This window comes from Ursus americanus, chromosome 3, assembly GCF_024610735.1.
Source record: "Ursus americanus isolate L20-20 chromosome 3, mUrsAme1.1.p, whole genome shotgun sequence".
NCBI lineage: Eukaryota > Metazoa > Chordata > Mammalia > Carnivora > Ursidae > Ursus > Ursus americanus.
The window spans coordinates 81,082,832-81,099,414 of record NC_142129.1 but is presented as its reverse complement, the minus strand read 5'-3'; the positions used below and the strand labels follow the sequence as shown (position 1 = coordinate 81,099,414).

At 36.5% G+C, this 16,583-nt stretch overlaps 1 protein-coding gene across 7 annotated transcripts in view; it reads right to left on the bottom strand.

The window, feature by feature from the left end:
* MAGI2 (membrane associated guanylate kinase, WW and PDZ domain containing 2) overlaps window positions 1–16,583 on the bottom strand; it is a 1,265,804-nt gene that overhangs the window by 890,367 nt on the left and 358,854 nt on the right. The gene's annotated exons all lie outside the window — the stretch shown is intronic.

The window sequence follows — 16,583 nt, the reverse complement described above, 5'->3', positions numbered from 1 at the left end:
TGGGTCTGTGTGTAATAAATGAAAAAGGGGCAGTCGGATTACAGTAAGTAATCCAGACAAACAAGGTAAGATTGCTAAAACGATTTCTCTGATAAGAAATCCTTACATTGTGGACCCTGCAAGACTTTTTATCTTGCAGCTAGTGAATTCTGTTGGTGTTTACACGGAGGTGTGGCTAAGATTAAAAGGCTTCAGGCTATAGGGAGGAGGGAGAAACCTAGTTCTTAACCTTGTCCCCCCACTTAACAAAATAGAAGTAAGCCTGCAAACAATTGGGAATGAACATATTATATTTCTAAGTAATGACTATTAGCATCGAATAAACGCAATGCAAAAAAAAAAAAATAAGAGTATTAAAATATACATATTCCATGCTACCTAGGTACAGTAATATCTCCTCACAAGTATTATAGAGTAGGAAAATATGTATTTATTTGACTGTCTTTTTAGAGTAGGGCTGCCAAATAAAATACAGAACACTCAGTTAAATTCAAATTTCAGATAAACAACAAATTTTATTTTAGTATAACTGTTTCCAGTGCAATATTTAACCTAATATTTTGTTCCAGCAACCCTAACTGGAAATCCTATATTTTTATTTGCTAAGTGTGGCAACCCTACTTTAAGGTCATACATTGGTGATAGTACAATGTATTGATTAGAGTGTAGGCTCTGAAGCCAAACTATTCGGCGCCTAATACTGACTTTGCTATTTACTAACTATGTGACTGACCAAATGATTTACTCTTCCTAGGCCTCAGTTCCATACCTGTACAAATGGGGGATTTTATGAGGATAAATGATAAAATACATGGCAAACACTTAGAACATACAGTATGCTTGAGTAAAGATACTCAGAAGAAAGTACCATATGGAAAGTTAGCTGGATTATGTGTACCTTAACTTTTCTATTTCTACTTACAAATAGAAAATTTCTACTTCAATATGGCTATTTGGATTTTATCTATGTATGCTTATAAAGTAGAAATATATTCATTTTATGTTTTCAGAGCCATATAAATATTAAGTACCACAGTTTGTTTGTTTAGCAAGTGTTTGCCTTGTCTATATTACATAAACTAAGAGATGAAAGGGTCACAAATCTCTTATAACAGAGCTTATCCCATGATCTGCTTACACTTTACTGCTTATTTTAGTGTGAGCATGGTACTTCAAAATCTATACTTCTAAAACATATGAACTTAAGTCTGCAAGTGGAAATGCAAAAAAAGCAGAGTTAATCAGCAAAACACATCTGATAGTTGATTTCAAAAAATGCAGAAATCCCTATTACCTGCTGAAATACATTTCCTAAATAAAAAACAAAAACAAAAAAAATCGCTTCTCTTTGCAGGAAAGTTTTTCTTCTTTACCAGACAAATTAATTAAATTCTTCTCCATCATTCTCCTCAATATGCATAGTGATCATATTATAACTAAACGAAGTTTAGTTTCATCGTTTCTTAAATATCAATACGTTTTTAGAAATAAAACATGTTCTCTTTGGCATATTTTAATTGTGAGAATAAACTATTAGGCATTGTAATCCACAGCATAAATCACCTTCTATCAGCTTCCTCTTCTTACCAATTGCAATAATGCTCTGAATTTCTGAGCACTTTAAAACAGTGATTGAAGAATTGAAGTAGATTTCACAATAATTCCTCTTTCAGTAGAATGATAGATATCAGATTAAATGCAAATTCTTAATATATATAATCCAAGCAATATTGAATCATTTGAAGTGCACAGATAATTATAATTGACTACATCCACACATTTTGTTATACCAAAAAAAAAAAAAAAACTAAATATATGAGTTCTAGTGCTTTTTGCCAACAGTAGGAATGTATATCTACAGCAATCAGCGGGGATGTACAGTATTTCATTATTTTTCCTAATAACTTAAACTCACAAAAATTCTCTCTGAAGTTTGCCAGGGTATAGGCATATGCTTATTTTAGGAGAAATTTAATGATAAAATCAACTGAAGTAAAGAATAGCTGATTCCGTGTTCTTGCTGGTAGCATGTATGGGTGTGTGTAAGATTTTCCTTTTAAACAAATCTGGCCTCTTTACTGAACATTTTCTCCAAAGTTTCAGGCATAAAATCTGATATACTGAAACGGACACTGTTCTCTTTAGAACTCTAATTAGACAAGGAATTGCCAGATGTTCTGATTGTCATAAGGCCTCCCCAGGATACAATATTCTCTGAAGTGTTTTGATTCTGTAGCAATGTTAACACATAATCTAAGCAGAAGCACATTTCCCACTCTATTTTCAAAGCACACAAGTAGTTTTTTTTTTATGATTTTTACTTTCTATTTTCAGAGAAGCAGTACACAATTCTGTATGTCCTTCTAGGTGTAAAAATTGTTTTACTGAAACTTATTTCTTTTGCCTTTATTGGGTGTTGCTACTTCTGTATTTACAACTTGTATGTCTATTTTTGTTGAACCAAAATAATGAACAAAAAGCACAAAGGGACCTCTTTACAATGTCATTACACAGGCTGATGGAAAGGTAGACTGACAAACAACATTTCTAGTTCTCTTTGCAAGGAGCCCAAGCTTACCTCTCAAATTGCAATTACAGATTTTCTATGATGGATTCTAGAGAATTTGCTGTTAGGGATTTTTTTTTTTTATTAGTTGTTCCATTGAACATAAAGCCTATGCTAGGAGTAAATTTTCTCAACTGGATAAACTTTTCTTCCTCCCTTTCTCTTCCATCTTTCTTTCTTTTCTTTTTCCCTGCAAATGAGGTTTTGGAGAAAAGTACCAGAAATAATGGCATAACAAGAAGGAACCCTCAGGGTACCTGGGTGGCTCAGTCTGTTAAGTGTCTGCCTTCAGCTCGGGTCATGATCCCAGGGTCCTGGGATCGAGTTCCACATCAGGCTCCCTGCTCGGTGGGGAGCCTACTTCTCCCTCTCCCTCTGCCTGCTGCTCCCCTTGCTTGTGTCCTCTCTCTCTCTCTATCAAATAAATAAATAAAATCTTAAAAAAAAAAAAAAGGATACTCAAGGTCCTGAATAATGCAACATGTATCTTTGTGGTTACACTGTTATATGCTGGTAGCTTGAGATCACAAATTATAAGGCATTTCTTAATTTTAGCCCATTACCATAGTTACTTCTGGCCACTCCTCACTTCTCTGGATCAGCTCTTTTCCTTTCTTTTAGATAAGGTATCTAAGCTGTGTATTCAAAGTGGGTAGCTGCATTTGGTATGCAGTAACCATAATGCATATACATTGGCAATGTAGCTAGGGAATGTTAGGAGCATCAAGTCCTAAACAAAATTCTTCCTTTCAATTTGGAAAGCATCTTCACTTTCTCAAAAAATAAAATTCTTTCACCTGCTCCATACCATCAGATTAGCATCTATCTACTTCTTTCTAAATTTAAAATGAATTCTACATGTTTTTGAAAATCTCCTCCTTAATTCATTACAGATTCATTCGAAGAACAACTGAGAATGTACTTCGATGTATGCTCTATGGAAAACAACAACAACAACAAAAAACAAAAACAAAAGCTATCAGATCTTTCATTCTACTTTGAACTAGGAGAGTTTAAATAAGGAGGCTTTTGTGTGAGAATAATTTAAAACCAAAGTGAGAAAGGCCAGTTGGGATAATTTTCTCTTTACTGTGAGTGATTTTTAGTGTTAATGTCTGACTTTTTGAACCTTAGCTAGACTCCAAAAGATCTACATCTATCAGCAGTGAAAACATGTATAACATCATTCAGAGAGCCTGCACTGTTAAAACATATTCAATCTAATCCCAAATAGTAAAGTAAAAAATTTCATTATTTTTAATTCCATTTACTTAAATAATTGTGGAACACTCAGAAAATTTATGTTATTTTAAAAGGTCATGAAGTAGCCCTTTTTAAATTTGCTAATTTAAATATCAACTCATTTTCAGCACATTGGAAAATATAAGGTACGTCTTCTGGCAATTCAGAAATATTTATTGTAATTTCATCTCTCTCTTTATAAGATGAATAATATGCTCTCTTCATAGACATCTAATCCCTTTTAATCAGTCAAAAAGCTTTTATTACTGAGCATATCTGTGTGTAACAGTGTCCTGGGCACTATGTGGGCTTAAAAAATAAAATGAGCAAGAACACTATTCACCATCTCAAAGCACTTACAATCTAATAATAATAAGTAGTTAACATTTATTGAAAGCTGAAGTAGCTATATTAACTTGGGGCAAACTAGACTTCACAATGAGGAAGATTATCAGGGATAAACAGAACATCTGATAATGATAAAGGGATAAATTCTGCAGGAAAACACCATAATCCTAAACATGTATGCACCTAACCATAGAGCATCAAAATACGTAAGGCAAAAAGTAACAGAACTGAAGGAGAAATAGATAATCCACTCTTAGAGCGGGGAGAATACAAATCCCTTTCCCAATAACTGAGAAATCAAACAAGCAGAAAATCAGTAAAGAAATACTTGACCTAAATAGCAACATCAATCAATTTGACCTAATTAACGTTTATAGAATATTCCATCCAACAACACTAGGATACACATTTCTCTCATGCTCATGTGGAATATTTACAAAGATAGACCAAATTACAGCCTACAAAACATCCCTTAACAAATTCAAAATAATAGAAATCATACAAAGTATATTCCCAGAACACAGTGAAACTAAACTAGAAATCACCAGCAAAAGATGGGTGGCAAATCCCCAAATATCTGGACATTAAACAAGACACTGCTACATGACACATATTTCAAAGAAGTACCAAAAGAATTTTTAAAAGGATTTTATTTATTTATTTATTTATTTATTTATTTATTTGAGAGAGAGTGCACGTGAGTGGGGCGGGGGGGGTGGGCAGGGAGAGGGAGACAGAGAGAGGAAGAATCTTAAGCTGACTCTGCAGGCCAAGTACTGAGCCCAACTTGGGGTTCAATCTCACAATCCTGAGATCATGACCTGAGTCGAAATCAAGAGTCAGAGGCTTGGGGCGCCTGAGTGGCTCAGTCATTAAGTGTCTGCCTTCAGTTCAGGTCATGATCCCAAGGTCCTAGGATCAAGCCCCACATCAGGCTCCCTGCTCAGCAGGAAGCCTGCTTCTCCCTCACCCACTTCCCCTGCTTGTGTTCCCTCTCTTGCTGTGTCTCTATGCCAAATAAATAAATAAAAATCTTAAAAAAAAAAAAAAAGAGTCAGAGGCTTAACCGACTGAGTCATACAGGCACTCCTCAAGAGAAATTTTAAAATAGTTTGAACTAAATGAAAATACAAGTTCGACTTATAAAAATTTGTGGGATGCAATGAAAGTAGTGTTAGAAGGAAATTTATTGTAATGAATGTTTATATTTGAAAAGGAAAAAAAGATCTAAATTTTAATCTTAGGTAGACATTAAGCCTAAATCAAGAGAAAATTAACAAAACTAAAAGCTGATTTTTTGAAGATGAATAAAATGGATAAATATCTAGCCAAATTAAACAACGGAAAAAGAGAGAAGATGCAAATTACCAATATCAGAAAGATGTGCCCTCACTACTGATTACATGGGCGTTAAAAAGATATTAAAAAAAAATAATATGAAAAAGTCTATGCCTGAAAATTTGATAACATTGATGAAATTGACAAATTCATTGAAGACATAAACTATGGGAGCTCATACAAGGCATATAGAAAACCTGAATAGATCTATATCTATTAAAGAAATTAATCAATTAATCAATAATCAATAACTTTCTAAAAATGACAATATCAGGCCTAAAATATGTTCCAATTGTTTCTATGAGCATACCAAAATCAGGTAAAGACATAACAAGAAAAAAAACCGCATAGATCAAAATCTCATATAAACATAGATGCAAACATCAACACAATTTTAACAAATTGTATCCAACAATGTATAAAGTGAGTTACACACCACAGCCAAATATGATTTATTCCATGTATTCAAGGCCAGTTCAACATTAGATAATCAATTAATACAATCTAAGATACCAACAGGCTAAGGAAAAAAAAAAAAAACAACCAAACTATGATCATATCAATTGTCATAGAAAAAAGCATTAAATAAAATCCAACATCTATTCAAAACAAAAACTCTCACCAAAGTAGGAATAGAGCATAATTTCTCTAACTTGATAAAGAACTTCTACAAAACACCCACAGTTAACATTATACCTTTTGATGAGAGATTGGACACCTTCCCCCTAAGACTGGTAACAAGGCAAGAATGTTCTGTCTTACTGCTCCATTAACATCATACTAGAAGTCTTAGCTAGTATAACAGAACAAGAAAAAGAATTAAAAGCTATACAGATTGGAAAGTAAAATAAATAAATAAATAAATAAATAAATAAATAAATAAATAAATAAAATAAAACTGTCCTTATTAACATATAGCATGACTGTCCGTTACTCTATGTAGAAACTCAAAAAAATCTACAAAAAAACTGGAATCAGTAAGGAAGTATAGTGAGGTTGCTGGATACAAGGTAACATATACCCGTCAATTGCTTTTCTCTATAACAGCAATGAATAATTGAAGCTTGAAATTAAAAAAAAAATTACAATAGCACACAAAAATGAAATACTTAGGTATAAATCTGACAAAATATATACAGGAGCTGCATGCAGAAAACTATGAAACATGGATGAAAGAATCAATGATTTAATAAATGGAGAGATATTCTGTGTTCATGGATTAGAAGACTCAGTCTCATCAAGATGTCAATTCTCCCCAACTTAATCTATAGGTTCAATGGAATCACAATCAAAACTTCAGCAAGCTGTTTTGAAGATATTAAGAAAATGTCTCTAAAATGTATTTGGCAAGGCAAAAGACCTGTAATAAATATCATAATACTGGAGAAGATCAATGTTGGAGCGCTCATAGTAGACAATGTTTGCAAGAAATATGGAGATGCAAGAATTTATGATGGACAAAGACATTGTTAAATCCAGATAGGAACTCGCTGCATACAGCAACAACAACACCAATTTTGAGATTTTTAAATGTAAGACAGAATTAAACAGTAGGCATTTATAACATTGAAAATGGATGTGATCAGGATTAAAATGTATTTGTTTCCATCAGATGAAGAACAAAAGTGGTAATCAGTGTAAGCTTTTCAGATAAGTATAATAGTTGAATTTAACAATAACTAAATGTGGACTATTAGAACAGATCAAATGATAAGCCACAAAGCATTTCTCAATGAATGCCAATCAATCTTATCATGCAGGCCATATACTACTATTCCAGTAAAATAAAATATTTCCCCCAAATCTATTTTTTTGGGAATTAAAGAACACATTTCTCTGTGAATAATATGTCTGTCAAAGAACTAGATAATGAATGCCCTAAAATACTTAGAACAAAATAAAAATGAATATTGAATATTAACATTTATGTGATGCAAGTAACACTTAGAAAAAAGTGCAAAACTTAGATGCATTTAATAGAAAAAAGAAAGATTAAAAATTAACGAGTTTTATTTTCAATTCAAATTTTAGATTAAAAAGGATGAGATAAAATCAAACATAAAAGAAGACATGTGATGTAGGTATGAGCAGTAATTTATTAAATAGAAAACAAAGAAACCATAGAAGGGGTCAGGAAACCAAAAATGTTTCTTTGATGGTTTTAGTAACTTCCTCAAAGTAACTCAGCCAGAAAGTGTGGGAGCAGGTCTCCTAACAGAGCAAGTGTGACTCTAGGCTCTGAATTCTCTTCCAGGTAACATTTTTCCTAAGACTCCTTTTTCCAATTTACCAAAGCATAAAATAAAGTCCAGAGAAATTAAATGCCTTGACTTGAGTCAATGTGCCATCTGTTTCTTTTAGTTGTTGTTGTTGTTTTTTTTTTTCTCAATGTGGTTGGTAGAATATTTAAAAGTACATATGTGGCTTGCATTATATTTTATTGGACAGTGTTTTATATTTAGGGGATAAATTCAATTTGAAAGTAAAAAAGAGTCAGAAATAGAAAATGGAGGTTCTAGCCAAGAGGGAAATAAATGTTCTTATACAGAGGCTATAATTTCCTAGGTATTAAGAAAAACACTGTTCTAATAATACTCTCATAATATTTTTAGGAGTGGAATGGTAACTTCCTCCATGTTAATCCTCTTAAATCAAGGATATTTTCTAAAATTGGAGTAGAATGTCCTCTTTGGGGATTTTACAATGGTATTTTTCTTTCTATAACTCTGGGGCAGTGCCAAGGGATAGATTGTTGAGTATGGGGAAAACAAAATCTTCATCTCCATAATCTCTATCAGCCACCAATAAAGCCACCTTAAATAATTTTTCATTCTATGCAAAAGCAATGTCCTTACCACATCATATGGCTTTTAGATTTGTCTTCCAATAGTTGGTTCTCATTTTTCATCCTTTTTTTTTTTGTCAGTTGGTATTTATCACCAATTATCATTTCCCCTTTTTGAAATATTTTAATTATTTTCTTCTCAATTTTCTTTGCCCAGTCCCTTTGCATCTCCCCATCAAACATTTAAAGTACTCTGAGCTCAGTCCTAGAACCTCTTTCCTTTTGTCTACACTCACTCTCTAGCTTATCTTTTTAATTTTTTTAAAAGATATATTCATTTATTTGAGAGAGAGAGAGAAAGGGAGAGAGAGAGTGTGAGTTGGGGGTGGGGGGAAGGACAGAATCTTCAAGCAGACTCCCTGTTGAGCACGGAGCCCGACTTGGGGCTCGATCCCACAACCCATAAGATCATGACCTGAGCCAAAACCAAGAGTCGGATGCCCAACCAACCGAGCCACCCAGGCGCCCCAGTCTCTAGGTAATCTTACCCATTTTCACAGATTTACATATTACCTATATGCTGATCTCTCCAAAATTCAAATCTCCTGCTCAGGCTCTCAGCTCAATCCAGACCCACATTCTACTGCTTACTCAATATCTTCACTTGGATTTCCAATAGGTATCTCAAATTGAACATGCCCCAAAATGAAGTCCCGATTTCCCACCCCAAACTTGGTTCTCTTGCAGTCTTTTGCATATCTTTAGAAAGGGACTCCGTTAGTCCAGACGCTCAGACCAAGTGATGTCATCTTAGCTCCTCACTTTTTCTTATACTCAACATCCAGTCCATCAGCATATTCTTCAAAATCTATCTGAAATCTGCCTACCTCTTACCACCTCCACTGTTGTCCCTTGATCTAAACCACTATCCTCTCTGATTGCAATAGCTTTCTAACCTAACTGGTCTCCCTGTTTCCACTCCTACTCCTACTCAGTGTTCTCCATACACAGGCAGAATTATCACTTTAAAACATGGGCACATAACATTATTCCCATGTTCAAAACCATCCTCTCATCTAACATAAATCCAAAGTCTTCAATCATAGCTTATGTAGCCCTATATTTTCTCTCTCCCTCTACCTTCCTCTGATATCACCTTCTATCACTCCCCCAGCTTCCCATTAATTGCATTCCATCAAATCTGGCAAATCTAGTCTCCCATCTGTTCTCCACAGTGATCACACACACCTATCACACCAAGGTATGGTCCTACTTGGAGGTTTTGTCCTTTCTGCCTAGATGGTCCTTCCTTTACATATTATCATGGCTTCATTCTCTCTTCCTTCCACCCAGTCTCTGTTCACATGTGATATCTTTAAGACCTTTCTCACATAGAACAAACACATATATATCCCTTATACACACACACACACACACACTACCGGCCATCCCTCATGTTGTTTATTTTTCTTCATAGCACTGATCCCCAATTGCCAAATTCTTTATATTCTTGTTTGTTTATTGTCCATTTTACCCCCACCAAAGCATAAGCTTCCTAAGGGCAAGAATTTTGTTTCCTTAACTGCTTTACTCCCAGTGCCTAGAATATCACTCGGCACATAGTGGGCACTCAATAAATATTCTCTAAGTGTACAAATCAATGAACCTTCCAACTAGATTTTCTCTAAGTCCTTCTTGGTAGGCATTGTGGAGTTGCCTCTGCTGTTTGATAATGGCATCATAAAAATCGTCAACATTTAACATTATAGAAGGAGATAATGATAATGACACTAATGATGATGAGGAGGAGGATTAAGTAAAATACAGGAAAAGCGCTGTTGAGGAGGCAAAGTCAGCTGTCTTCTTGGGAAAGTTTTTGGGACTGAATGATTGTTGAGCATGGAAGAAGATAAGCGGCAGACAACCACGGTGGGGTTTACCTACTCTTTCAGCTAAGATAGCCACTTGAAACTCAGAGACACTAAAAACCACAGATACTGTGATTCCTTGAGTATATCTCCTGGTTTGTGCTTCTGATCTTGATTTCTGGCTTTTGTGACAACTTCAATTTATACACTTTGGTAGGCTGAATGATTCTGTCCCTGCAAAAGTGTTCACATCCTAATCTCCACAACCTGTGACTAAGTCAGTTCCTTTGCAAAAGGGACTTGCAGATGTGGTTGATTAAATTAAGGCTCTTGAGGTGGGAAGATCATCCTAGATATTTTTGGATGGGCTCAAATATAACCGCATGAGTCTCATAAGAGAGTTAGGAGGGTCAGAGCCAGAGAAAGAGTTGAAGACGCTATGCTTCGGGCTTTGTAAATGAAGGAGGGGGCATAAGCTAAAGAATAAAGGCGGCCTCGAAATCTGGACAAGGAAGGAAGGAAATGGATTCTCCCCTAGATTCTCTGGAGGGAATGTACCCCGGCCAGCGCCATGATTTCCATCCCGTGAAACCCATTTGGGACTTCTTGTCCTTGGAATTGTAAGATAATAAAGTTATGTTGTTTAAGCCATTAAGTCTATGGTAATTCGTTACTTCAGCAATAGGAAAACAATAGACACACAAAATTTAGACCAGTCTGTTTACCCTCATTCTTGTTCTCCCAACCAATTTTTAAGTCCTACTCATTCCAGGGAATCACTGTAATTACTCCCATCATTATTACAATTTGCTGCCATAATTTACCCTGCTTTCTAAGACAATGCCTGATGCTTATCTACATTTTCAATTTTACTTCATGTATTTTCCTTCCCCTTTCTTCTGGCTAAATACCCAGCTCTGCATTCCCTGGAGAGGTAAATTCCCTGGAGGACTACTTGATTCTCTAATGAATACCTTACTTTTTAATTATTTTATTTTTAAAAGTTGATTAGTGTTCAAATGATATCAGTTAGAAAGGTAATTTCTTTTTTTTTTTTTTTTTTTTTTTTTTTTTTAATTAATAATGATTTTTTATTATATTATGTTAGTCACCATACAGTACATCCCCGGTTTTCGATGTAAGGCTCGATGATTCATTAGTTGTGTATAACACCCAGTGCACCATGCAATATGTGCCCTCCTTACTACCCATCACCGGTCTATCCCATTCCCCCACCCCCCTCCCCTCTGTAGCCCTCAGTTTGTTTCTCATAGTCCATAGTCTTTCATGTTTCATTCCCCCTTCTGATTACCCCCCCTTCCTTTATCCCTTTCTTCCCCTACTGATCATTCTAGTTCTTATGTTCCATAGATGAGAGAAATCATATGATAGTTGTCTTTCTCTGCTTGACTTATTTCACTAAGCATTATCTCCTCCAGTGCCGTCCATGTTGTAGCAAATGTTGAGAACTCATTCTTTCTGATTGCTGAGTAATATTCCATTGTATATATGGACCACAACTTCTTAATCCAGTCATCTGTTGCAGGGCATCTCGGCTCCTTCCACGATTTAGCTATTGTGGACATTGCTGCTATGAACATTGGGGTGCATATGGCCCTTCTCTTCACTACGTCTGTATCTTTGGGGTAAACACCCAGTAGCGCAATGGCTGGATCATAGGGTAGCTCAATTTTTAACTTTTTAAGGGACCTCCACACGGTTTTCCAGAGTGGCTGTACCAACTTGCATTCCCACCAACAATGTAGGAGGGATCCCCTTTCTCCACATCCTCTCCAACAATTGTTGTTTCTTGCCTTGTCTATTTTTGCCATTCTAACTGGCGTAAGGTGGTATCTCAGTGTGGTTTTGATTTGAATTTCCTTGATGGCTAATGATTTTGAACATTTTTTCATGTGTCTGTTAGCCATTTGTATGTCTTCATTGGAAAAGTGTCTGTTCATATCTTCTGCCCATTTTTTGATTTGTTTATTTGTTTCTCGTGTATTGAGTTTGAGAAGTTCTTTGTAGATCTTGGATACCAGTCCTTTATCTGTAGTGTCATTTGCAAATATATTCTCCCATTCCGTGGGCTGCCTCTTAGTTTTTCTGACTGTTTCCTTGGATGTGCAGAAACTTTTAATCTTGATGAAGTCCCATAAATTCATTTTATCTTTTGTTTCTCTTGCCTTTGGGGATGTGTCATGAAAAAGGTTGCTTTGGCTGATGTCGTAGAGGTTGCTGCCTATGTTCTCCTCTAGAATTTTGATGGATTCCTGTCTCACATCGAGGTCTTTCATCCATTTGGAGTTTATTTTTGTGTATGGTGTGAGATAGTGGTCAAGTTTCATTCTTTTGCATGTAGCTGTCCAATTTTCCCAGCACCATTTATTGAAGAGACTGTCTTTTCCCCACCAGATGTTTTTTCCTGCTTTATCAAATATTAGTTGCCCAAAGAGCTGAGGGTCCATTTCTGGGCTCTCTATTCTGTTCCATTGGTCTATGTGTCTGTTTTTGTGCCAGTACCATGCTGTCTTTGTGATCACAGCTTTGTAGTACAGCTCGAAGTCCGGCATTGTGATACCCCCAGCTTTGTTTTTCCTTTTCAACAGTTCCTTGGAGATTCGGGGTCTTTTCTGGTTCCATACAAATTTAAGGACTATTTGTTCCAGTTCTTTGAAAAACGTTCTCGGTATTTTGATCGGGATAGCATTGAAAGTGTAGATTGCTCTGGGTAGCATGGACATTTTAACTATGTTAATTCTTCCGATCCATGAGCATGGAATATCTTTCCATCTTTTTATGTCTTCCTCAATGTCTTTTAAGAGTGATTTATAGTTTCTAGAATAAAGGTCCTTTACGTCTCTGGTTAAGTTAATTCCAAGGTAACGTATGGTTTTTGGTGCTATTGTAAATGGGATGGATTCCCTGATTTCTCTTTCTTCGTTCTCGTTATTCGTGTACAGAAATGCAACTGATTTCTGAGCATTGATTTTGTATCCCGCCACGTTACTGAATTGCTCTATAACTTCTAATAGTTTGGGAGTGGCTTCTTTTGGGTTTTCCATATAGAGTATCATGTCGTCTGCGAAGAGAGACATTTTGACTTCTTCTTTGCCGATTTGAATACCTTTGATCCCTTTTTGTTGTCTGATTGCTGTTGCAAGGACTTCTAGTACTATGTTGAATAATAGTGGCGAGAGTGGGCATCCTTGTCGTGTTCCTGATCTTAAGGGAAAGGCTTCCAGCTTTTCCCCATTGAGAATAATATTTGCAGTAGGCTTTTCATAGATGGCTTTTATGAGATTGAGAAATGTACCTTCTATTCCTACACTCTGAAGGGTTTTAATCAGGAAAGGATGCTGTATTTTGTCAAATGCTTTTTCGGCATCAATTGAGAGGATCATATGGTTCTTGAGTCTTTTCTTGTTGATATGATGTATCACGCTGATTGATTTGCGAATATTGAACCACGCTTGCATCCCAGGTATGAATCCCACTTGATCGTGGTGGATAATCCTTTTAATGAACTGTTGGATTCTATTAGCAAGTATCTTGTTGAGGATTTTGGCGTCCATATTCATTAGGGAAATCGGTCTGTAATTCTCCTTTTTGAGGGGGTCTTTGCCTGGTTTGGGGATCAAGGTAATATTGGCCTCATAGAATGAGTTTGGTAGCTTTCCTTCTGTTTCTATTTTTTGAAATAGCTTTAGGAGAATAGGTATTATTTCCTCTTTGAATGTTTGGTAGAATTCCCCAGGAAAACCATCCGGGCCTGGAGTTTTGTTATTTGGAAGGTTGTTTATCACTGACTCAATTTCTTCATAATTAATTGGCCTGTTTAAGAAATCAATTTCTTCCTTTTTCAATCTTGGTAGTTTATAGGTTTCCAGGAAGGATTCCATCTCTTCCAGATTGCTTAGTTTATTGGCATATAGCTGTTGATAAAAATTTCTAATAATCCTTCCAATTTCAGTGGTGTTCGTCGTGACCTCTCCTTTTTCATTCATAATTTTAATAATCTGGGTCCTTTCTCTTTTCTTTTGGATAAGTCTTGCCAGTGGTCTGTCAATTTTATTGATTCTCTCCAAGAACCAGCTTCTAGTCCTGTTGATCTGCTCTACTGTACTTCTGGTTTCTGCTTGATTGATTTCAGCTCTAATTTTGGTCAACTGCTTCCTCGTGCGTGGATTAGGCCTGTCCCTCTGTTGCTGTTCCAGCTTCTTGAGGTGAGAATATAAAAACTGCATTTTAGATTTTTCTATTCTTTTGAGTGAGGCTTGGATGGCTATGTATTTCCCCCTTAGGACTGCCTTTGCAGTATCCCATAGGTTTTGGACTGTTGTATTTTCATTCTCATTGGTCTCCATAAATTGTTTAATTTGATTTTTGATTTCCTGGTTTATCGAGTCATTCCTGAGCAGGATGGTTCTTAGTCTCCAAGTGTTTGAGTTTCTTCCAAATTTTTCCTTGTGGTTGAGTTCCAATTTCAGAGCGTTGTGGTCTGAGAATATGCAGGGGATAATTTCAATCTTTTGGTATCGGCTGAGACCTGTTTTGTGTCCCAGAACATGGTCTATTCTTGAAAATGTTCCATGGGCATTAGAATAGAATGAGTATTCTTTGGTTCTGGGGTGTAGTGTTCTATATATATCTAAGAGGTCCAACTCGTCGAGTGTGGCATTCAAAGCCTTTGATTCTTTGCTTAGTTTTTGCCAGGGTGTTCTGTCTATTTCTGAGAGTGGAGTGTTGAGGTCCCCTACTATTAATGTATTTTTATCTATATGTCTCTTTATTCTGGTTAAGAGTTGGCTTGTGTATCTTGCTGCTCCCCTGTTGGGGGCATATATATTTATAATTGTCATATCCACTTGTTGAATACTTCCTTTAAGAATAATATAGTGCCCTTCTGCATCTCTAACTATAGTCTGTAGTTTAAAATCCAATTTATCTGATATGAGAATTGCTACCCCAGCTTTCTTTTGAGGTCCATTTGCGTGAAAGATGGTACTCCATCCCCTTACTCTCAGTCTGAATGCATCTTTGGGTTCGAAATGAGTCTCTTGAAGACAGCAAATGGATGGGTCATTTCTTTTTATCCAATCTGCAACCCTGTGGCGTTTGAAACCAGAATTCAAACCATTAATGTTCAGGCTGAGTACTGAGAGATATGCTTTTAATTCTGCCATGTTGTCAGTAAAGTCTTTGTTTGTATTGGCTGTGACTTTCTGTTTTGTATCACTCTTGGGGCCTTTTTACTTTTATAGAACCCCCCGTAATACCTCCTGTAGGGCTGGTTTCGTGGTTACGAAATTGGCTAGTGACTGTCGATTCTGAAATGTCTTTATTTCTCCATCAATTCTGAATGACAGCCTTGCTGGATAAAGGATCCTTGGCTGCATGTTTTTCTCTGAAAGAGCTTTAAAAATGCTCCCCCAACCCTTTCTCTCATTCCAGGTCTGTGTAGACAGGTCTGATGTAATTCTGATGCCTTTGCCTTGGTACGTGAGAAATTTCTTTGCCCTGGCCGCTTTCAATACTGTTTCTTTGGATCTCATATTTGCGAATTGCACTATGACGTGACGTGGTGTAGGTCTGTCATGGTTGAGCTTGGGAGGGGTCCTCTCTGCCTCTTGGACACGAATTTTTGTTTCCCTTGCTAGATTAGGGAAGTTTTCAGCTACAATTTGTTCAAATATCTCTTCTAGACCTCTGTTTTTCTCCACCCCCTCGGGGATGCCGATGATTCTAACATTGGATCGTTTCGTTGAGTCAGTAATCTCCCGTAGCCAACATTCGTGGGCGTGGATTTTTTTAAGACCATCTTCTAATTTTATTTTTTCCTCTATTAACCCATCCTCCAATTCACTAACCCTTTCCTCCGCTTCCGTGACCCTGGCCGTCAGAGCCTCTAGTTTTGCCTGCATTTGGCTCATAGAATTTTTAATTTCTGTCAAATTCGCTCTCATTTCCGCCCTTAGGGATTGTATATTCTCAGTAATATTTTCCTGAATACTTTTTTCAAGTCTACTCATTATCTTGACCATTGTTACTCTGAATTCCATTTCTGATAATTTGGTTACATCCATATCCGTTACTTCTGTGGCAGAGGCCCCTGACTCACTGTCTTTTCTTTGCTGGGGGGGGCTTCTCCTTCTTGTCATTCTGATGAAGAGAGGTTGCGGGGTTTCCAGAGCCCAAAATTATTGACTGGGTCCCAGGCCGTGCCTCTTGTTTTATAGGGATCTTAGAGATGTGGGCTTCTTCTTTAAAGATTTTATTTATTTACTTATCTGAGAGAGGGAGACAGACAGTCAGCAAGAACGAAACAGAAGCAGGGGAGTGAGAGAGGAAGAAGCAGGCTCCCAGCGGAGGAGCCCGATGAGGGACTCCTTTCCGGAACGCTGGGATCACGCCCTAAGCCGAAGACAGGCGCTCA